The sequence below is a fragment of the Gorilla gorilla genome, chromosome 9, assembly GCF_029281585.2.
Source record: "Gorilla gorilla gorilla isolate KB3781 chromosome 9, NHGRI_mGorGor1-v2.1_pri, whole genome shotgun sequence".
Taxonomy (NCBI): Eukaryota; Metazoa; Chordata; class Mammalia; order Primates; family Hominidae; genus Gorilla; species Gorilla gorilla.
Genome location: NC_073233.2, coordinates 74,817,890 through 74,839,773, shown reverse-complemented (window position 1 = coordinate 74,839,773; position 21,884 = coordinate 74,817,890). Strand labels below are relative to the sequence as shown.

Below are 21,884 nucleotides of genomic sequence, written 5' to 3'. Positions count from 1 at the left end.
TGTTGCCCTAGTGAAAGTGGTTTGTCTTCCTCACGACTCCAAGGGAACTGGCGCATAAATGGATGCAGTCAGGTGGCCGTTGAGCCAAGGGCCAAGTAAGGCATTTCATCCTCAGCCACGTTGCCCTTGCCTCACGCCTGTATTTCTGTTCTTTTTGAGACGGAGTCTCGCTCCACCACCCAGCCTGGAGATCTCGGCTCACTGCAACCTCTGCCTCCTGGGTTTAAGCAATTCTCCTGTCTCAGCCTCCTGAGTGGCTGGGACTACAGGCACCTACCACCATGCCTGGCTAATTTTTGTATTTTTAGTAGAGACGGGGTTTCACCTTGTTGGTCAGTCTGGTCTCGAACCTCAGGTGATCCACCTGCCTCGGCCTCCCAAAGTGTTGGGATTACAGGTGTGAGCCACCACCCCCAGCCTCATGCCTGTATTTCCATGTCCTGAACATGTTACATTTGCATCCAGGCCCAGCTCTGTTCCCTGAGGAGGTTGGAGTTCTGATACCCCACAGAAGGAAGGAGTCAAGGCGGGGAGGCTGCTTGGAGGAGGGTGCGGCGAAGACAAAGAAATGGCTCTACGATTCTTGGGATTGCTGGGAAGCTGTTGCTTATAGGGTTGGCTCTCTGTCCTCTCTGATGCTCCAAACAGGTCCCCAGGGGACAGGCCTTCCCGGGGCTGCCACTTTCTCCAGTGTTAGGTCCATATCCATTTTCCTGTCCCCCTCCGCTTGTCCCAGCTTTATCATCCGAGATATGGGGCTTCTTTCCAAAGCTGAATTTAAGTTTCAGGCTTTCCTAACAGTTTCAGCTGTTAGGCAGGGGCTTGTGGCAGGAAAAAGAAGACAGAAATTTCTGTTGCCCATAGGAGGGTGACAGGGGTGCTGGGTAAATACCAGTTACAGGGAAGTTCCCTCCAATGAGTAGCCTGGCACCTTTCTGCAGGGTGTCTTCTGAGCCAGCTGGATTCATCGTGTTGGCCTGTGAAGTCTGAGAACACCATCTCTCTCGTCTTTCCCCTCCTCCCCTCCTCTGTGCCACAGCAAGAGGCGTGGTATACTCTGGGTCCTCCCTCATCACTTACACAGCCTTCTCTCTGTGTTTGATTACCAGAATGAGCCAGCCTCGTTCTGAGTCCGTTCATTCATTTATTCATTCAACAACCGTTTTGTGCTAGGCACCATGGTAACCTACATTTCAAGGCTGTAACTGCTATTATCAAGCCATGTGCAGAAGTTTGGGTCACCGATGTGCCTTTGACCTGATGCCCATTTTCTAAACCCAGGCATTCCTCTTGAGTGATACAGCATCTCTGTACCTCTTCTCCAGGACTTATGGCTTAGGTTTTTGTTTTTGTTTTTAATGGGGCTTTCTGGCAAAGACCTGAAAGCCTGCTAGACAAATTCTAAAAGTGCTGTAACACTAACGCCTAGGTTTCAGTTCTGACTTCATGCGAAGAGGATGCCTGAACCAAGCTCCTCACTACCAGGCCTCATTCTTTTCTCAGTGACTTAGATCCCTCTCCCCTCCCTTGGTATCTGTTTGCTGTTCCTAGCACAGATCCTCAGCACTGGTGTATTCACTGCCTCTGGCTGGAGCCCATTTGACTGTTGTCACTACCTCGTCCCCCTGCCCCTCCTCGCCAGCCAATGACTTCTCATCTCTTCCCAGCTTGTCAAGCTCCTGGAGGTCTCAGAGTCACAGGCCCCACCCAGGGCTCTGCAAAAATATTCTTTAAGGGTGTGAGCGAAGGGATAATTGTTTTTTTTTTTTTTGAGACAGAGTCTCACTCTGTTGCCCAGGCTGGAGTACAGTGGCTCAATCTCGACTCACGGCAACTTCTGCCTCCCAGGTTCAAGTGATTCTCATGCCTCAGCCTCCCGAGTAGCTGGGATTACAGGCATGTGCCACCACGCCTGGCTAATTTTTGTATTTTTAGTAGAGACAGGGTTTCATCCTCTTGGCCAGGCTGGTCTGGAACTCCTGGCCTCAAGTGATGCACCTCCCTTGGCCTCCTGAAGTGCCAGGATCACAAGCCTGAGCCACCGCACCTGGCTTGAAGAGAGAATTTGAAAATAGAAAGTTTTTTCCATTCATTTCACCTTTTGAGGCTAACCTAGACAGCTTGAGATAATCCACCTGGGCCCACAGTCCCAGGATTATGTGAGTCTTCAGGGACTCTCCAGAAACCCTCTTGTTGATATGGGTGCTGGAAATTTGACGGGGCTTGGTTTAGTTCCTCTCTGAGCTGCCCTATTAGAGGAACTTCTGGATAGATGAAATCTTCCAGGGAGAAGTTCTGAATGTTCTGAATGTTGCTGCCCCCTCCTCCTGGGCCTTCTTCACTGGGCTGGGGCTCTGCTTTGAGGCCAGAGTGGGAAGACTATTTGGAGGTCACATGTGTTCGGCGTGGCTTAGGGGGTGAGGAAGCCTTTTATTTATTCTTCTGCCTCTTATCTCCCTACTTATCTCTATACCCACACTCCTAAAAAGAGAATGGCAGAAGTAGATTTTGTTGGGCTGGGCATGGTGGCTCACGTCTGTAATCCCAGCACTTTGGGAGGCTGAGGTGGGCGGATTACTTGAGGTCAGGAGTTCGAGACCATCCTGGCAACATGGTGAAACCCCATCTCTACAAACATACGAAAAATTAGCTGGGCTTGGTGGCGCGTGCATGTAATCCCAGCTGCTCAGGATCTCTTGAACCCAGGAGGCGGAGGCTGCAGTGAGCCAAGATTGTGCCACTGCACTCCAGCCTGGGCAATAGAGCGAGACTCTGTTTAAAAAAAAAAAAAAAAAAAGTAGATTTTGTATATGTTTTTTGAGATAAGGTCTCACTCTGTTGCCCAGGCTGGTCTTGAACTCCTGGGCTCAAGCAATCCTCCTGCCTCAGCCTCCCAAAGTGCTGGTATTATAGGCATGAGGCACCACGCCCTGCCTAGAAGTATAATGTTAATTGCAGAGTTGGTTCTAGTGGACTCAAAACATTATAGTTTGTGTACCTCCCTTCTACAGGACTTGGGAATGGAAAGAGGAATTTTAATTGCCTTGCATATGAATTTTTCTTTAATGCAAAATTCTTTAAGAGGAGGAAAAAGGATTCTATTTGCTGTTTCTATCACCACCTAGAGGGCTCACAGGCTGCTGTGGGGGAAAGGACTTGGGCATTTGACTAAAGATTTTGCAATTGATGGTGGGTGCTCTATCAGGTATGTGCTAACTTAGGGGAAAGCTTACCAGCTTCCAGTTTGTCCCCTTCCTGCAGCAGGAGGTCCTCCTGGACCATCCCAGGCTCTAGGCTGCCCACGGAGGTCTTTCCCTGCAGCTCACCCCAGGGTATGAGTGCCGTAATCCTAGAAGGCTGAGGCTGGGCTCAGGTGCCTCTTGCCCCAGGTAACCCAAGTTCAGGCCGGATACATTTCTCCGTTATTATACAGAATGCCAGGAGTTTTCCAGACCCTTTCCCCTTATCATTAATTTCATGTCCACCAGAGCAGTGGACAGGCATCATGTAGGTGTTAGACATTCTGAAGCTTACGTCTAGCTAAGGCAACACACATACACAAGACAAGATTGAGGACAGCGTCCAAAGCAACAAACGCAGCCTTCAGAATAGCATCAGTCCTCGCGGCCTGGTTCTAGTTTTCCTTGGAGCTTAGTTCTAGAATTTCAGACTTGACCTCTTAGCTTATCAATTCTCTATGCTCTTGAACTCCATCCTAGGTAGGAAAAAGTGAAGGGTGATCTCTGGAAACCTACGCCAATTTGCATAGACCCTTCTGATAAGTAGAGTGCTTTAATATACATTTCTAAGTGGGGACCAGGTGCAGTGGCTCACAGTTTGGGCCCCCAGCACTTTGGGAGGCCAAGGCAGGGTGGATCACTTGAGGCCAGGCGTTTGAGACCAGCCTCACCAACACGATGAAACCCCGTCTCTACTAAAAATACAAAAATTAGCCGGGTGTGATGGCGCGCCCCTGTAATCCCAGCTACTCAGGAAGCTGAGGCAGGAGAATCCCTTGAGCCTGTGAGGCGGCGGTTGCAGTGAGCTGAGATGGTGCCACTGCACTCCAGCCTGGGCAACAGAGCAAGACTCTGTCTCAAAGGAACAAAAACAAAAACATTCCTGCATGGGGTGAGGGCTCTTGGTTTATAGATGATTTGCTCAGGGTCATGATGAACTAGGGCTAGAATCTAGGTTTTGTGCTCCCAAATATTTTATTTTATTTTATTTTTTTGAGACAGAGTCTCACTCTGTCACCCAGGCTGGAGTGCAGTGGCACGGTCTCGGCTCACTACAAGCTCTGCCTCCCGGGTTCACGCCATTCTCCTGCCTTAGCCTCCTGAGTAGCTGAGACTATAGGTGCCTGCCACCACGCCCGGCTAATTTTTTGTATTTTTAGTAGAGATGGGGTTTCACCGTGTTAGCCAGGATGGTCTCAATCTCCTGACCTCGTGATCCGCACGCCTCGGCCTCCCGAAGTGCTGGGATTACAGGCGTGAGCCACCACACTCGGCCTTTCTGCTCCCAAATCTTTTGTACTTTCTGTAGTGTCATGCTTTTCTCCCTTCCACGTTTATTGGTTCACTATCTTTACCCAGTGCCTTCTTGGATCACTGCTCTGTTAGCCTTTGGGGAGACTAAGGTGACTAAACTGTGGTCTCAGGACTGGCAGCTCCTAGGAACTCAGGTCCCCCAGAAATTGAGGTGAGTAACTTGCTGCCTATAAGCCAGATCTGCTTAGATGGTGAAGTCCTCCTTAACCCTGTTCAGAGCACAGACTGCACATACAAAACTGCTTGGCAGGTCGGTCACAGTGGCTCACGCCTGTAATCCCAGCACTGTGGGAGGCCGAGGTCGGAGGATCACCTGCGCCCAGGAGGTTAAGACCAGCCTGGGCAACACAGTAAGAACTCATCTCTACAAAACAATAGTAATAGTAAAATAAAACTGCTTGGCAACGAGCAGGACAGGCTTGCTGTCTACAGCTGTGGGCCTGGCCTGACCTACGCTAAGGGAAAGACCACAGGGGCTGGGCCAAGTGTGGTGAGTGAGAGCTGGGGAAGAGACGTGGCCCCTGCGCAGAGCGCATTTGTTCCTGCTGATCCCCTCCAGCAACAGGCGAGTTCCAGCAGAAGCAGTGGTTGAAAGAAACACAGTTGGTGTGTTTGTTTTGGAGGGTAAGGAGGAGGAAGGACCAAAGCAGAGGGAGTGGAGGCTGTAAAGAGCGTTGTAGGAAAGACTGAGACTATGGGAGGGGTAGTTAGTACTGAGCTCAAAGTGCCGAAAGAGGCAGTGGCTATTGCCTGTAAAGGACGAAGAAAGAAGGGAGACAGAACCAAATCTGGGGCCTCAGAGGATTGGGACCAGGCTTCCCCCAACACCATGTGCTTGTCAGCACCAGGATTTTTTGCCTGACCACCCTCTCTGTTACGTTAGCGTGAGACTTTAGGGTAAATCGAGGAAGTCTCGGAACCTGGCATGCCACCTCTGAGGCCTGTGGTCCCTCCCCTGGTAGCTCCCCCTGCGGGCAGGGCCCTGGTACAGCCCTCCATGGATGGAGCAGAATCACCCCTGGAGCCCTTGCTCCCTGCAGGATCACCGGGCACGGAGTGGTCCGCAGCTGGCCCTCAGCTCCAGGGGCTGCCGTGTGGCTTAGGGAGACTTGCCTTTGCTCTACAACTGTTTAGCGAGCAGGACTGTGTTCTAGGCTGCATGCTTCATGCTGGAGACACAGCAGGGAGAAGGCCTCAGCCATCTCCTGTCATCAGGGGGGACTGGCAGAAGGCCATTCCCTGTGCGATTATAGCTGTGATCATTGCTGCACAGGCAGCGGGTAATGAGAGTGCCCTAACCCTGCTGGCCCATCAGGGGAAGCCTCCCTCCCACTGTGGTTATCTGCCTCTCGCAGCAGGCAGTGCCTTGCTGTGGAGCTTGGCAGAACATGGGGAACCTTAGGCAGGTTTCAGAGACTCCACCGTGCTCTCTGTGAAATGGAGTGGAGGGCGGGAGGAGCTTATGGCAGCAGCACCCTCCCTCCCTCCCTCCCTGGCTGGAGTCTGGTTGCTGGAGCTGTCTGTTTGCCTTGTGAGCCCTCCCCATTGGCGCACCCTAGGACCCTGCTGACACTAGTTTTTTTGTTGTTGTTGTTTTGTTTTTGAGACAGGGTCTTGCTCTGTCACCCAGGCTGGAGTGCAGTGGCACCATCATAGCTCACTGCAGCCTTAAACTCCCCCAGGCTCAAGTGACTTTCCCACCTCAGCCTCTGGAGTAGCTGGGATCATAGGCACGTACCACCACACCCAGCTAATTTTTTTTTTCTAGACGTGGAGTCTTGCTATGTTGCCCAGGCTGGTCTTGAACTCCTGGACTCAAGCCATCCTCCCACTTTGGCCTCCCAGAGTGCTAGGATTACAGGTATGAGCCACCACAACCTGCCTGGCACTACTACTAAACAGTCCCTGGTAGTGTAATTGGAGGCGATGGCAGAAATGCCTCGAGGGGACAGGGCCTGTTTGGAGTTGAATTAAATGCCTCCTTGCCTGGCAGTGAATTATCAGTTTGTAGATTATCTGTGTTTGTTCTTTACTTACCTTTTTTGAGCATTTACTATGGGCCAGACTCAGTCCTTCCCTCAAAGGGATCCTGGCAAAGTCTTTCTTTCTTTCTTTCTTTCTTTTTGAGACAGAGTTTCACCCTTGTTGCCCAGACTGGAGTGCAGTGGCGCCATCTTGGCTCACTGCAAACTCTGCCTCCCAGGTTCAAGCGATTTCCTGCCTCAGCCTCCCTAGTAGCTGGCATTACAGGTGCCTGCCACCACGCCCAGCTAATTTTTGTATTTTTAGTAGAGACGGGGTTTCACCATATTGGCCAGGCTGGTCTCGAACTCCTGACCTCAGGTGATCTGCCCACCTCGGCCTCCCAAAGTGCTGGGATTACAGGCATTAGCCACCGCACCCAGCTGCAAAGGCTTTCTTTTTTCCTGGCTTCTTACCTGTTGACCTTACGGAGAGAGAGAGGCAGGAATACGTTGTGAAAATCAAAACAGACCACCCTGTTTTATCCAGTAGGGAGAAAGAGAAAGACCTGCTGACTTACGGAAGTGTTTGGATTGCCCAGGTAGCTTGATAACCCCAGAGAGGAGGAAACGAGACGTACCTGGGCTTTGAGTTCCTAGATTTCTTTTTTGAGGGCAACATTCTTAATCCTTCAAACCCATCTTTGTGGCTGTGTGTCCTCAGGGTCAGTAGCAGCCTTAGGCCTGGGCACATGTGGCCGCTGTTCAGACTCTACACCTGAGGGGTACCTTCCTCCAAATTTTCCAGGTCCTCCTCCAGTGCCTGGGGCCGGCTGGGGCTCCCAGTACCATTCTGGCCACGGGTGTTGCAAACCCACCCTGGGATCCTTTGGGGTACTCTCCATCCCTCTATGTTGCACAGGGACAACAGCTGTTCTGTGGAGTTGTCCTGGGGCCCAGTTCCGGGAGATGGCTGCAGTATTTCTTTCTTTCTTTTTTTTGAGACAGAGTTTCTTCTCTCTTGTCGCCTAGGCTGAAGTGCAGTGGCATGACCTTGACTCACTGCAACCTCCGCCTCCCAGGTTCAAGAGATTCTCCTGCCTCAGCCTCCTGAGTATCTGGGATTATAGGCACGCCCGGCTAATTTTTGTATTTTTTTAGTAGAGATGTTGGTCAGGCTGGTCTCAAACTCCTGACCTCGTGTTCTGCCCACCTCGGCCTCCCAAAGTGCTAGGATTACAAGCGTGAGCCACTGCGCCCAGCCTGCAGTATTTCTTTAGTGGGAATCATGTGACATTGGGCTGCCAGACTGGTGCTGATGCACTAATTTTGAGTGACTCAAGTTTTTGTATAGACGAGTCCCCAAAATGTATTTGTCTGGGGCCCCATGCATCCTAGATCTGCCCAGGGGCCACCCATTGGGCCCTCTAGCTCTGCTTAGCAGCTCTGCGCCTGAACCAGAAAAGAGCATAAGGGCCTATTGTGTGTCCCCAGGGCCTGAATGGTACTTTGTTTTCTGCCTTTAGCGCCACAGGCCAAGCGGCTTTACTACTGCTGCTGCCGTTCTAACAGTCTCGTCTCCAATGAGAAATTCGTTCCCACCCGGATTTCACGTTGTTTTACTGAATATCCTGTGAGGACTGGGCTTTGAGCCAACTTGGGATCTCGTGTGGGTTGCTGGGTGGGGGCTTATCACTGAGGTAATGAGAGAAGGAGCCTTCCCTACCCAGTGACCTCAGCTGTGGCAGGAGAAAGCCCTTCGTTAACGTTGAACTAGGGGGCTAATTGGCAGGAAGGGAATGTGGTGGGAATTGTTGGGAGACCCCTCCCCACCCCAGGGTGAACTGAGGCTGGGGGCAGCTGGGCAGAGGCAGGAGCTGATAGTATTTGCCGTCCTCTTCCCTTGCTGCTTCTTGCCCTCCTTCCCCAACCATCCCCATTCCCTCTTGGCCCACTCTAGTGGGGAAGCAGGAAAAGGATCCTGTGAATCAAAGCTGCCTATTTTGTGTTGAGGTCAAAGGAATGGAAAGGGTGGAGAGGAAACCAGCGGAGAGCAGGTTGTTAGATTTGGAAGTGCCCACAGGAAGCGGCCGCTCAGCTGAACTCCACCCTTTACGGCTGTCAGTCACGCAGCGCTGAGGTCAGCCATCCCACCTACTCAGTGCAGGAATCACGCCGCTCACCTCGCTGCCTCTTCTTGTGTCCCAAGGTGAAGAAGGTTGTTTGTTTTATTCCAAAATTGGCATTACTTTCTCCCAGGCCAGCAAGGAGTGTCTTCCTAGACTGGTGGTTCTCAAACTAGGGTCCCCAGGCCCCTGCAGCTCCTCAAGACTGTTCCAGGGGGGTCTGTGAGTCCAAAGGATTTCCATAACAATACCAAGAGGTTCTTTGACTTTTCCGGTGTGTTGACATTTGCACCAGTGGTGCAAAGGCAGTGGTGGGCAAAACTGTTGGGACATCTAGGATTGCGATGGGGATTGTAGGTCACTGTGGGGAGTATTCCCATCTTAGCAACATGAAGTCTCTGACCCATGAACATGTGGTATCTTTCCTTTCCTTTAGATTTTTAATTTCTTTTGAGGGTCTTTTATAGTTTTCAGTGTATAAGGTTTGCTTTTCTTTTCTTTTCTTTTCTTTTCTTTTCTTTTTTTCTTGTCTCGCTCTGTTGCCCAGGCTGGAGTGCAATGGCGTGATTTTGGCTCACCACAACCTCTGCCTCCCGAGTTCAAGGGATTCTCCTGCCTCAGCCTTCTGAGTAGCTGGAATTTACAGGCATGTGCCACCACACCCGGCTAATTTTTGTATTTTTAGTAGAGATGGGGGTTTCACTATATTGGTCAGGCTGGTCTCGAACTCCTGACCTTATGATCTGCCTGCCTCAGCCTCCCAAAGTGCTGGGATTACAGGTGTGAGCCACCATGCCCAGCCTAAGGTTTGGATTTCTTTTGCTAAATTTGTTCCTGAGTTTGTATTCTTTTCAATGCTTGTCTTTCTATTAATTTAACTTTATATTGTTTAATCTCTTCCTCTTTATGCCTTCCTTCTTAACTAGACTAAAGACAGGGATGTGTCTTATTTATTATTACTTTTTTAAAGAGGCAAGCTCTGGCTGTGTTGCCCAGGCTGTAGTGCAGTGGCTATTTACAAGTGTGATCATAGCTCACTGCAGCCTCGAACTCCTGCCTCAGTATCCAGAGTTGCTGGGACTACAGGCATCTGCCATTGCACCTGGGTTATGGTGTTTTTTTTTTTTTTTTGTCCAGGCTGCTCCTGTAAAGAAGGCTGGTAATTATTATCCCTGGTCTAGTGGGGGAAGAAACTGAAGCCCAGGATGGCGGGGTGACTTGCCTCTTGGCACAGCACTGGTAACAGTAGCAGAGATAGGGCCATGACTGTCTGATTCACATCTCGCAGCTCCTTCCAGTCACCATCCTACAAGGGACTGACATTCTGTTCTTAGCCTCCCTGAGCTTGTGTCTAGGTCTCTACCTCTCTTGTATTGAGGCCCTAGGGCATGATGGAAGAGAGAAGGACTAAGGCTATTATTACAAGGGCTGACCATTGGGGTCATTTTTTTGGACATCTCTACCATGCTAGACTCTCATAGGTATTTCAAAAATACGTTACCTCATTGGGTTCTCATAGCAACTCCACAAGATGGCTCAGATCATTCTGCATTTTATAGATCAGGAAACTAAAGTTCAGAAGGTTACGTAAATTCCCAAGTTGAAGAGCGACTTAAGTGTTGGAGTTGCAATTAAACACAGTTCCCAGAGCTCAAACTGCAGTGCTGGGTGGGGACAACAGTGGGTTTATGTGACTTGTGTGGAGGAGGAAGGACACTGGGGCATTCTGGGACACTGTGAGACTGTCAGCACTAGCGTTGGGTTGGATCAATCCAGAGCCTTTGCTCTCTGGCCTGGAGCTGGTATCACAAAGTGGTTGGTTTGTTGCATCTTTCTAGGGGTCATGGACAGTAGAGGCCTGGAAACCTTAGCCCCTGTGACCCCTGCCCTGCAGCCTTATTCTTTGACAATTAACTCTGGGGGTGGATGCTAATTTGCCACATGCAGATCTTGCTTCCACCGGCCGTATGGTGAGTTCTTAAAGTGTGGGGCCATCACACTTTCTCTGCTTCCCTATAGCACCTAGTATCTTTTGTGTTACATAGTGGACAGTCCTTACAAGCTTTCCGAATAAATGAAAGAAACTCTACTTGCTTGTCTTGCTCCACAGAAGTCATACGACATCAATGTATGTGTGGCTAGATTTGGGGTGGCAGAGGAGAATGGGGGACCAAGGCCATTAGAAGGGTCCATCCAGCTGCCCTGATGGCACAAGGAGCTTTCTGCAGGATGGACCATGAGCCAAGACAAGGACGAGACAGATGCAAGCACTACCCAGAGCTGAGCACAGATGGACTCGTTCTCCACCTGGAACCTCCAGCTGGAAGCCTGGTTCTGTTTGTCACCCAGGACTAACAGTGTTGTTGAGCATGTGAGCGACTCGTTCGCCAGGGCAGCAGCGCATAACCTTGCTACCGTTTAAGCCAGACACTTACTCCCCCCGCTTGTGTTTTTCTCAGATGAAGAAAACACCTATAAAGTTGTAGTAATTGTTGGTTTCAGGGTATTTTACAATTGCATGGAAGGTTAATTGTTGAATTTTTCAACACCGGGCTTTCTGTGTAAATTGAAGACAGCATGGATCATGCTGTGTTGCTCTGCCGCAGTGAGTGGTCAGGCCCCTGCGTCCCGTTCTGCTCATACCCGGTGTTCCAGCCATACCAAACTGCATGGTTTGTGACCATACAATGGCCCGTGTCCTGGCCACACCACTCTCTTCCCTTTTCCCTTCCCGCCAGTCCTGTCACTCACCTTGTCTGTGAGTCTCAACTCCCATGGTTTCCTGATACCTGAGTCCCCTCCTCCCATCACTAGTTCAGCACTGGCGTTTGCTTCCTTTGGCCCCCACCACACTTGGTTTCTCCTCTTTGTTTACGTGTCTAGTGCCTTCCCTGACGTGAGCTCCTGGAGGGCAGGGACTGTGTCTTCTTGTCAGCTCTGGCTCCCCAGTGCTGATGGAGACTCAGGCAGGCTTCACTGGACCAAATAGGACATGTGGTGGTGATGACATTTTTGGTCCAATCCAGTAGCAGCCTGTGAAATGCTCATTGCAGGCAGAGCTGAGTAAGCTGTGACCCAACTCTCAGGCAGCTTCTCTTCGGGGGGGAGCGGCAGGGACACCTGTTCCGAAGATCATGTCCTGCATGATCTCTGTGTGCTGAGGAATGAAGCATGAGTGGAGATGGCTGGGGTCCATGACGAGTATGACCTTGGGCAAGTCACTGTGAATGGCACTCCTGGATGAGGCTTAGGCTGAGTGCAGGCTCCATGCAGATACTTCCTCCAGCTCCGGCCCCACACCAGCAGCACACCAGCCAGATGGCAAATCTCAAGGCGAGTATGGGAGTTGGTGGCACCTCTCTGCCTCCACCTGGGGAAGAGGGACCCGGTGCCTGTCTGGGTGCTAGGATAAGGACAAGAATTGTCACAACTAGCAGCTGTAGCACTGGACACAGGGACTTTCTGCCATTTCCCACTTTGGCATTCCAGCTGATCCTCTACTCTTTATTCCCAGATAGGGCCCCTGGTTTGAGTCTCATTCTGAGCTCACCTTCCGGGTAGCCCCCTTCCTTCATGGGCTGGAAGGGAAGCAGAAAGCTGCTTATTGTCATCTTGGGAAAAGATAGAGAAGAGGCGGAAACAGAGGTGCCAGTGCTGGTCAGGATCCTGGACCTGAAGGAATGTGCAGGATCCCTCCACCCTGACTTTTCAGTTAACGCGTGTTCTCGGGGACATCGGGGTGTTCAGACCTCTGCCTGGCTTGGATCAGGGTGCACTTACGTTCCCGTAGCAGGCTTAGCCTACCCGTTCTCTTCAGATGCCAGCTCCTGTCACACAGTGAGCGCGCCGAACCATGCAAGACCTCCGACCAATTAGCCTTGGGTTCGGGAGGCCAAGCAAAAGATCTAACAGTGAGCTATTGACTGTGCCTCCTCCAAGGAGCTGGTCAGAGCTCAGCCTGGTGTTTTGCTTCCTTGCGATGGTGGGGTGGTGCCCAGTAGGTGGGAACTCTGTTCTGGCTTCTGACTGGGGTGGCCTTTAGGATAACACTTTGTTAAATGAACTGAGCTGGGTGGTTTCATAGTATGTTCAAGCATGTGAACATCTGCTTGCTGATAAATCGTACTGGGCCACCAGCTCACACTAATCACCAGGTAACATGTACCCTGGTGAGGGATCCAGTCTTCTGGCCGTGTGGGGAGACAGGCCCATGATGTCACCAGTTCCCAGGTGGACAACCCAAGGCATAGTGAGGTCTCAGCAGGAAGGAGGAAGACATTAGACTCCTTCTTTTTTCTTTTCCCCATTGAATCTTCTGCTTCCTTCCTTAGGCCAGATGCCCTGTCTCTCTCCTGGCTGGCTTTCCCAGCCCTGGCCCTGGCCCTCCCTTCTTTGTGAAACTCAAACACCACTGCCCTTTCATCTTTCCACCAGAACTTGTGAGCAGTGGCTTTTGACCGCCGCTCTTCCAGCTCACCCCTGACCTGGTGTTTGTTTTTTTATCCTTCCCTCAGTCTACTCAAGGCCCACCCCTAAGCCAGAGATTGGCTCCCAAGCAGCCTCTCTCTCCTGGGAGCGGTAAAGGAGGGGACAGTTCTGGAAAGTCATTGACAGGGGATTAACCTAGAACATCAATTATAAACAGGCAGCAGGCCTCAGGCCCAGACTTGGGTGTTCCAGGAACAGTGTGGCCTCTCTGGAACTCTGCAGACCAACTGCCTTGGTAAGAGGACCGACTTTCAGAGGCCTCTAGGCACTTTGTCCTGGGTAGGGGTGCCCACACATCCTGGCCATTGTTGCTCTTCCCTCTGGAACTTGGCAGCCTTCTAGCAGTTAGAAGAGCAGAGGGTAGAAGGATGGGAACAGTCCTTAGAGAACAGGAATCCAGGGGAGGGTTGGACTAGATCATTTCTCAAGAGCTGTGGGGGCTGTTCTGGTCAGGCATGGGCAAGCTGAGGGGCAGGAGGTAGGCAAACCCTACTTGACCTGAGAACAGATTTGTTGTTGTTGTTGTTGTTGTTTTGTTTTTGTTTTTGAGTCTCGCTTTGTCACCCAGGCTGGAGTGCGGTGGTATGATCTCGGCTCACTGCAACTCCTGCCTTCCGGGTTCAGGCGATTCTTCTGCCTCAGCCTCCGGAGTAGCTGGGATTACACGTGTGTGCCACCACGCCTGGCTAATTTTGTATTTTTTGTAGAGACGGGGTTTCACCATGCTGGCCAGGATGGTCTTGAACTCCTGACCTCAGGTGATCTGCCTGCCTCGGCCTCCCAAAGTGCTGGGATTACAGGCGTGAACCACTGTTCCTGGCCGAGAACAGGTTTTGCCTGAGACCTTGGACAGAAGACCTTGGCCATGGATCCAAGAGCTCTGGGCCAGGACACCCTTGCATGATGGTGACAGTTGAGGGAAAGGCCACGTGGTTCCTTGTGTAAATGGCATGGCTGCCAGTGGTCATGGGGAGGCCCTGCTCATAGTTCAGCACCAGCCGGCCCTTCGTGTGCTGTGCTCCAGCTCCCCAGCCAGCTCAGTCCTTCACAAAATGCCCTGGAGTTACAGAACAGAAAGGCCCGGCTTTCCTTTAGGAATCTGGGAAATAGGAGGGCTGAGGTCATGCTCTGTTCAACATGTGAGGCCTCCCAGACAGCAGTGCAGGAAAAACATGTTACTACCCGTATTTTGGGAGACCAGACCTCTGGCGTTTGAGTAGGACTCACTGCTCAGATCTAAGGGGAAAGAACATCTCCCATTTTGAAGAAAACTTTTTCCTCAGTTTAGGAGGAGGAGAAACTGATCAGGTTCCAAATGGCCTCTGGTTCTTTAACTGCAAACAGGCCAGGCTCCCTGCCAGGTCATGGGATAACAATCCAAAGAGAGGGGAGAGATGCAGTGTGCACGTGTGTGTACATGCGCATGCTCGTAGGGGGAAAGACTGGGGGGATGGAGGTGACGTGGACATCTGTGTATGCTTCAGCTCTATTTCCCTCTGCTTAGTCCCAAACTGCTCGGGATTAGCAATTGTTAAGAACGTGCCTTTCTCCCCACCCCGGGAGTTCTAGGCCAGGGGTGGAGGCATTGAGCTCCGTGGCTTTGTTCTCTGTCAGGTGGTGCCTTTCTCTGTGACACCGAGGGAGACCTGCCATCAGGAGGGAGTCTGAGGCCAGGAGACAGTACTTACCGATCAGGATGGATCTTTGGTCTTGTTTGTGTGCTTGGTTTCCTGGCTGGAATGAAATGTCAGTTTCATGAGGACAGGGACCTGTTCTCTCCTGCACAACTTTCTCTCTGATGACCGACAGTGCCTGGCATGTTGTAAAGGCTCGTTCAGAAGTGACTGAATGAATGAATGCATACTTTTTAGGCGGAGCTGCATATCGTTCCCTTAAACCTCCTGATTCATCTTCCGTTGCTTCCGTGTCAGCTTCTCACTGGGTCATTGTCTGCTTTGGTGCTGCCCTTCCCCACAACTTTGAGAGTTCATGTTACTGCAGGCTCCCCGCCCTCCCACCTCTGCCTGAAACTTCTCTTTTGGGCTCCTGTGCTGTGACATACTAGCAGTATTTGTTTGCCCCTCTTAAGACCATCCCTTCAGTTTCATTCCTGCCTCAGTTTCTCCTCCTCACATTTCTGCTGTTCCACCTCTGCTCCTGTGCTCTTCTCAGGAAAGCAGGTGAGTGGTGATGCCCTGGGCTAAGCTCGCCAGGGCCTGGGCAGCCCAGGCACCCCTGGTTCGGGTGGGGAGGGAGCATGCTGGTGGCTGGAGCTGGGCTTGTGGGCAGCAGCCCTCCCCACCTTGCTGAGGCCAAGCTCTTTCTCATGGCTTTGGCTGTCACTTCTATGCTGATCACCCCCAAATCATTGTGTCTACATTTCTCTATTGGTGCTTCTGACCTTCCAGAATCTGATCCCACCCTGGCAGTCAGACCTTATTTGATGTCAAGGATTATTAATTTGTAGCATGTATTACATCCCTAATATGGACCAGTTCACATGCATTCTCATATTTAATCCTCCCAATGAACATACAAAGTCAAATAATTATTCTTATTTTACAGAGTCTCAGACAAGTTAGTTCCTCTAGGTAACCAGATTAATTAGCATTAGGGGGTTGCGATCAGGATTTGAACTAGCTCCACTGGCCCCTGACCCTGAACAGAGTCAGCTTGGAGTCCGCACTTGGAGACGAGGACAGTCGGTCCTGTTTCTCCCTCTCACCCCAGTGCACTCACACAGCAGGCGTTGGTACCCTTGCTAAGGGCCAGGCCAAGCGTCTCCTCTGTGAGCCTTCACTTAGCTCTCCTAAGCTGCTCGGCCTGCCTCCTCTCCCTTTTCTCTAACAGCAGTGCCTTTGCACACACTATGTGTTTGTTATATGTTGGCTGTGCCAGTCTTGCCTCGTCAGCAGATAGTGATTTTCTTAAAGGCAGAGGCCATGTTTTATATGATCCTCCATCCCTCAAGTGTGTGTTACAGGCAGTTCGTTGCTCAGTAAACACTTGATACCTCTGATGAGGTGAAATCTAATCACAGTCCTTTGCGTGTGTATTGTGGTTTACAGTTTCTGAAACCGAAGAGACAATTCGAAGTTTCCTGTAAAACAGATCCCTTAATTGTCAGCCCTCTGCGCTGAGAGGGATAAATCTGTTTTGTAGACGGACTAACAGGTCCCGAGGTAGAGTGAATTCCCCAAGGTCATATGATGGGTGGTAGCAAAGCCAGAACTTGAACCCAAGGTTTAACTCTTAATGCTGTTCCCTTCCAACAGAATCGCAGCAGCCTGTGGTCCAGACTTGGCCAGGTGACCCCTGCCAGGCCTTCCATCCCACTTAGTCATACAGTTCCTTATTTGTATTTGTCCTTTCTCTTTCATTAGAACTCGTGTCTTTTTGTGTGTGTGTGTGTTTTGAGACAGGGTCTCGCTCTGTCACCCATGCTGGAGTGTGGTGGCACAATCACAGCTCACTGCAGCCTTGACCTCCCAGGCTCAGGTGATTCTCCCACCTCAGCCTCCTGAGTAGCTGGGACTACAGGCGCATGCCACCATGCAAGGCTAATTTTTGTATTTTTTTAGAGGCAGAGTTTCGCCACATTGCCCAGGCTGGTGTCAAACTCCTGGGCTCAAGTGATCTGCCTGCTTTGGCCTCCCAAAGTGCTGAGATTACAGACATGAGCCACCGCGCCCAGCCTTAGAATGCTTGTCTCTTGAGGGCAGGGACCCTGGCTGCTTTTCCCTTTATCCTTCCAAAGCTCCAGCTCTGGGGCCATGAACCAGAAATCATTCCTTCAAGGATGTTGACACAGTGAGTCACCTGAGAAGGGGCAGGGTGCAGGAGGGGTGGGGCAGGAGATCAGGAACTGATGTGGGACATTAGGGGTGGGAGATAGGCCAGAAAGCCCCATGCTCTGTGTAAAAGCTTCTGTCAAATGAAGATGTGCTTGTCCTGCCTACCAGGCGAGGTTACTCTTAGTAGCAAGTGAGAGTGTCTGCTAAAGCACCTTCTAAACTGCAGAGCACTAGCAATATTGTTGTTAAATATAATTATAGTCTGTAGCTGGGCATGGTGCTGGGTGTCTGTAATCCCAGCTATCTGGGAGGCTGAGGCAGGAGTATTGCTTGGGCCTAGGAGGCGGAGGTTGCAGTGAGCTGAGATCGTGCCATTGTACTCCAGCCTGGGTGACGAAGTGAGACTCTGTCTCTAAATAAAAAAATACATATATATGTGTGTATATATATATATGTGTGTGTGTGTGTGTATATATATGTGTGTGGGGGTGTGTGTGTGTGTATATATATATATATATTTTTTTTTTTTTTTTTTTTTTCTGAGATGGAGTCTCTTACTCTGTTGCCCAGGCCAGAGTGCAATGGCACCATCTCGGCTCACTGCAACCTCCGCCTCCTGGGTTCAAGTGTTTCTCTTGCCTCAGCCTCCCCAGTAGCTGGGATTACAGGTGCCTGCCACCATGCCTGGCTAATTTTTTTTTTTTTGTATTTTTAGTAGAGACAGGGTTTCGCCAAGTTGGCCAGGCTGGTTTTGAACTCCTGACCTCAGGTGATCCACCTGCCTCGGCTTCCCAAAGTGCAAGGATTACAGGCGTGAGCCACCACGCCCAGCCAAAAAATATATATTTTTAAATAATAATAATTATAGTCCATAGGGACGAGCCCAACAACATGGTTGGATAGAATCGTACTGGCCTTGTGAGTATTGAGGAGACAATCAGGATGGTGCCTCACCCAGGGCCTGGCACTCCAGCTATTATGAATTATTCTTGTTTTCATAATTATTATAAGACATGCCCTCTTCCTTCAGATTGGGGAAAGGAGTTGGCAGTGCTGAGAATGCATCGCTTCTGGATTGGGACTAAGAAGATGGGAAAGGCAGTCTGGCCCTAGGGCTTTCGTAGATCCACTCACCACCGCAGGTCCCCGACTCTGTATACCTCCTTCCTCCCCGTGGGGGTTTTCAGCAAGCTAATTTCTCACCCTTGAGGAGGAACTGTTATATTCGGATGAACACCCCCCTGCTAATGTGGAGCAGAAAAGTAAGGCCTGGCGAGTCAGCAGCTGCTCAGCAGGTGGATGGACTGCGGTGATGTAGCGGGTAGGCGCCTGACAGCCCGGCTTGCCGCAGCCGCTGTGCTTCCCTCCCATCCCCGGGATGTGCATTTTAGGGTAAAGGCAAACTGGAAGCTCTTGCTATTTGCAGAACTCCAAAACAACAAAACAAAACGTCCACTCAGCTGGGAGTTGGCTGGGCAGCACGACTGTGATTACACAGTTAGCCTGGGGGAAGGGCTGTGGTCAGAGTTTGGGGGACACACAGGTGTGACTGTGATGTGATACACCTGGAGGAGGAAGAGGAGGGTGTGATCACAGGCCTGGGAGTGGCCAGGGCAAGAGTGATGGTGGAGGAGAGTGGCTGAGGTTGGCAGGCAGGGAGGAGAGATTGGTAACTACTAATCACTAGCATGATCAGTCTTGACAATCTGTCTACAAGGGACTCCCGGGTGGCAGGGCAGGACCTGAGGCACAGCTTGGCATGACGGGCAGACAGGGGTCTACGTGGCTTTGAGCTCTGAGACCACAGGCAAGCTGTTCATCTGGGTGTCTTTCCATGCTTACAATAATATTCCCCTTACAAGCCCTCTGATGATTGAGATCGTAGAAATCACTCAGTGCAGTGGCTGGCACTCAGTAGCTGCTCACACAAACGATCAGGAATTCCGACACTTGCTATGTGGCCATCACAGTAAAATCAGCAATAGTGGATGCCCAGAGCTCCATCTCCGGGAAGCCTCTGAGCCAGTCAGTGTTTGTGCTCAAACTCCAAAGCATAGGATGAAAGGTCAGCTCATGGGGCTATGAAGATATGTTCTCCTAGGAGTCACGAATAGGGAGAGAAAACAGCAGCAAACACAGTCAAGGCCATGTCCTGCCTGGGTTGCTGTTTACTTTCCTCTTCCAGGAACTGAAGCTGTTTCCCATTGGATTTCTTTACTATCTCCTTGGCTCATGGACTGGGTACTTTGGTAATCAGTTCGCCCAGAGAACCAAGCTTTCACATTGACCTAGGTTCCACAGTGCCTTCCTCCACGGGATGTCGGGGTGTGTCATCTAGCAGAATAGCAGTCAAGACTACCCAGGAATGGTTGAGGGTTGCACACTATTTTTAATAAACTGAATTAATCAGCCAAGAAAAGTCAGACACCCAACAAGGGAAGTTGAGGCACCAAGCGACAGTGGAAAGTCATTACTACCACCAGGCTTGAAGGGGCCAGGAGAAGAAATAGCATTTCCTGGCTGGGCGTGGTCGCTCACGCCTGTAATCCTAGCACTTTGGGAGGCTGAGGCGGGTGGATCACCTGAAGTCAGGAGTTCAAGACCAGCCTGGCCAACATGGCAAAACCCCATCTCTACTAAAAATACAAAAAAATTAGCCAGGCGTGGTGGCAGGTGCCTGTAATCCCAGCCTCTCCAGAGGCTGAAGCAGAAGAATTGGTTGAACCCAGGAGGTGGAGGTTGCAGTGAGCCAAGATCGCGCCATTGTACTGCAGCCTGGGTGACAGAGCGGGACTCTGTCTCCAAAAAAAATAAATAAATAAATAGCCTTTCCTGCAAACACCAGTGAGGGCTGAATAGTGGACACTGGGATGCCAGCAGGAACTGTCATAGCGACAAGACACAGCCTGGGTCAGGATGGTGGCATCAAAGCTGGTAGAGAGTGAGGAAGACACACCCCACGTTCTCTCTCCACGGCTTCCTACCTACCCTTGTCTCCTGCCTGTGCCTCTCTCTCATCGGCTGGACCTACAGGAAACCAGCCAGGAAGGGAGCCCAGGTGCCTCCACCCACAGGGCTCAACCCCCCTGGGTCCAGAGAAGGGCATACAGGGAGGCCGCCAACCAGGTAGCCTTTCCGCAAAAGGCAAAGCCGTGGAGGAGGCATCCACTCAGCCGGTGTGGAAAGCAGGGGGGATGAGAGCTCTGGCATCCTAGGGTCTGAGCGGCTGCTGCTGCTACTTTTTGGGAAGGGGCTGCCAAATCAAAACTAGTTACTAGTTCAAAATTTGATCATAAAGGGCAATTAGGAAAGATAAGGAAATAAAGAGCGTCCAGATTGGAAAGGAAGAGGTAAAAGTATTTTTATTTTCGGTTGACATGATCTTGTATAGAAAAACCTAGGGAACTCATTAAAAATCTATTTGAATTAAATGAGTTCAGCAAGGTTGCAGGACATAAGATCAGTATGCCAAAATCAATTGTATTTCAGTAGCAGTGGGCAAATTGAAAATGAAGAAAACAATTCCATTTAAGATAGCATCAAAATAAAATATTTGGGAATAAATTTAATAAAAATGCAAGACTTATACTCTGAAAACTATAAAACATTGTTGAAAACAATTAAAGAAGACCCAAATAAATGGAAAGATACCCCATGATCATGGATCAGAGACTTAATAAGATGGCAATACTCCCTGAATTGATCTGCAATCCCTATCACAATCCAAGATGCCTTCATTAGCGGAAATTGACAAGATGATCCTAAAATTCACAGAGAAATGCAAGGGAACCAGAACAACCAAAAGAATCTTAAGAAAGAAGAACAGGCTGGGTGCGGTGGCTCGCGCCTGTAATCCCAGCACTTTGGGAGGCCGAGGCAGGTGAATCACTTGAGGTCGGGAGTTCAAGACCAGCCTGACCAATATGGAGAAACCCCGTCTCTACTAAAAATACAAAATTAGCCGGGCGTGGTGGCGCATGCCTGTAATCCCAGCTACTCAGGAGGCTGAGGCAGGAGAATCGCTTGAACTCGGGAGGCGGAGGTTGTGGTGAGCCAAGATCGTGCCATAGCACTCCAGCCCGGGCAACAAGAGCGAAACTCCATCTTAAAAAAGAAAAGAAAAGAAATGTCCAGAATAGGCAAATCCATAGAGACTGAGAGTAGATGAGTGGTTGCCAAGGGCTGAGGGAGCTAAGCCTAGCATGACAGCTAGGGGATAGGAAATGTTCTAAAAGCGGATTATGGTGGTAGATGCACGTATCTGTGAATATATTTAAAAAGCCATTGAATTGCACTTTATTTGTTTCTTGAGACAGAGTCTTGCTCTGTCGCCCAGGCTGGAATGCAGTGGCGCAATCTTGGCTCACTGCGACCTCCACCTCCTGGGTTCAAGCGATTCTCCTGTCTCAGCCTCCCAAGTATCTGGGATTACAGGTGCCTGCCACCACGCCCAGCTAATTTTTGTATTTTTAGTAGAGATGGGGTTTTGCCATGTTGGCCAGGCTGGTCTTAAACTCCTGACTTCAAGTGATCTGCCCACCTCAGCCTTCCAAAGTGCTAGGATTATAGGTGTGAGCCACTACACCCGGCCATTGAATTGCACTTTACGTGTCTCATCTATATGGTATGTGAATTGTATCTCAATAAAGCTGTTAAAAAACAAAACCCTGGCCCTGAAGGGCAGCGCAGTTGGCTAAAAGACTGTGGTTTAATGAGGAAACTTTCCCACCAGGCTGTGACCACTGGCCCTGGCTCCCTTTGGCCGGGTGGGGGTGCTGTCTGCCACCGAGGGCCCTCAGCTGCTTTTTCAGGATCTCAGAACATGGGAAGACCCCAGCTCCAGAAGAAAACCTTAATTCCAGTTTAATCTTAATTCCAATTTAATTTGGTTGAGTTAAACATTTTTGGAACTGTACTGTGAGCTAGGCACCAGGCTAGCTGCTCTCATGAAAAAACAGGGGC

At 50.4% G+C, this 21,884-nt stretch overlaps 1 protein-coding gene and 1 non-coding gene across 13 annotated transcripts in view; one reads left to right on the top strand and one right to left on the bottom strand.

The window, feature by feature from the left end:
- The window catches only part of PC (pyruvate carboxylase), a 110,757-nt gene that overhangs the window by 37,802 nt on the left and 51,071 nt on the right, over positions 1–21,884 (top strand). The window contains exon 1 of one of the 12 annotated variants that reach the window (XM_004051614.4): positions 13,174–13,363. The exons of 9 other annotated variants lie outside the window; for them this stretch is intronic. The gene's annotated coding sequence lies outside the window, so the exon portion shown is untranslated. Of the gene's footprint in view, positions 1–13,173; positions 13,364–15,070; positions 15,309–21,884 lie in introns of those variants that run through there. 2 more of the 12 variants (XM_055354576.2, XM_063710703.1) reach the window with 2 other exon arrangements.
- LOC115936347 (U7 small nuclear RNA) lies at positions 1,360–1,421 on the bottom strand. Its single transcript, XR_004071843.1, has one exon. It is a non-coding gene; the product is annotated as a U7 small nuclear RNA (small nuclear RNA).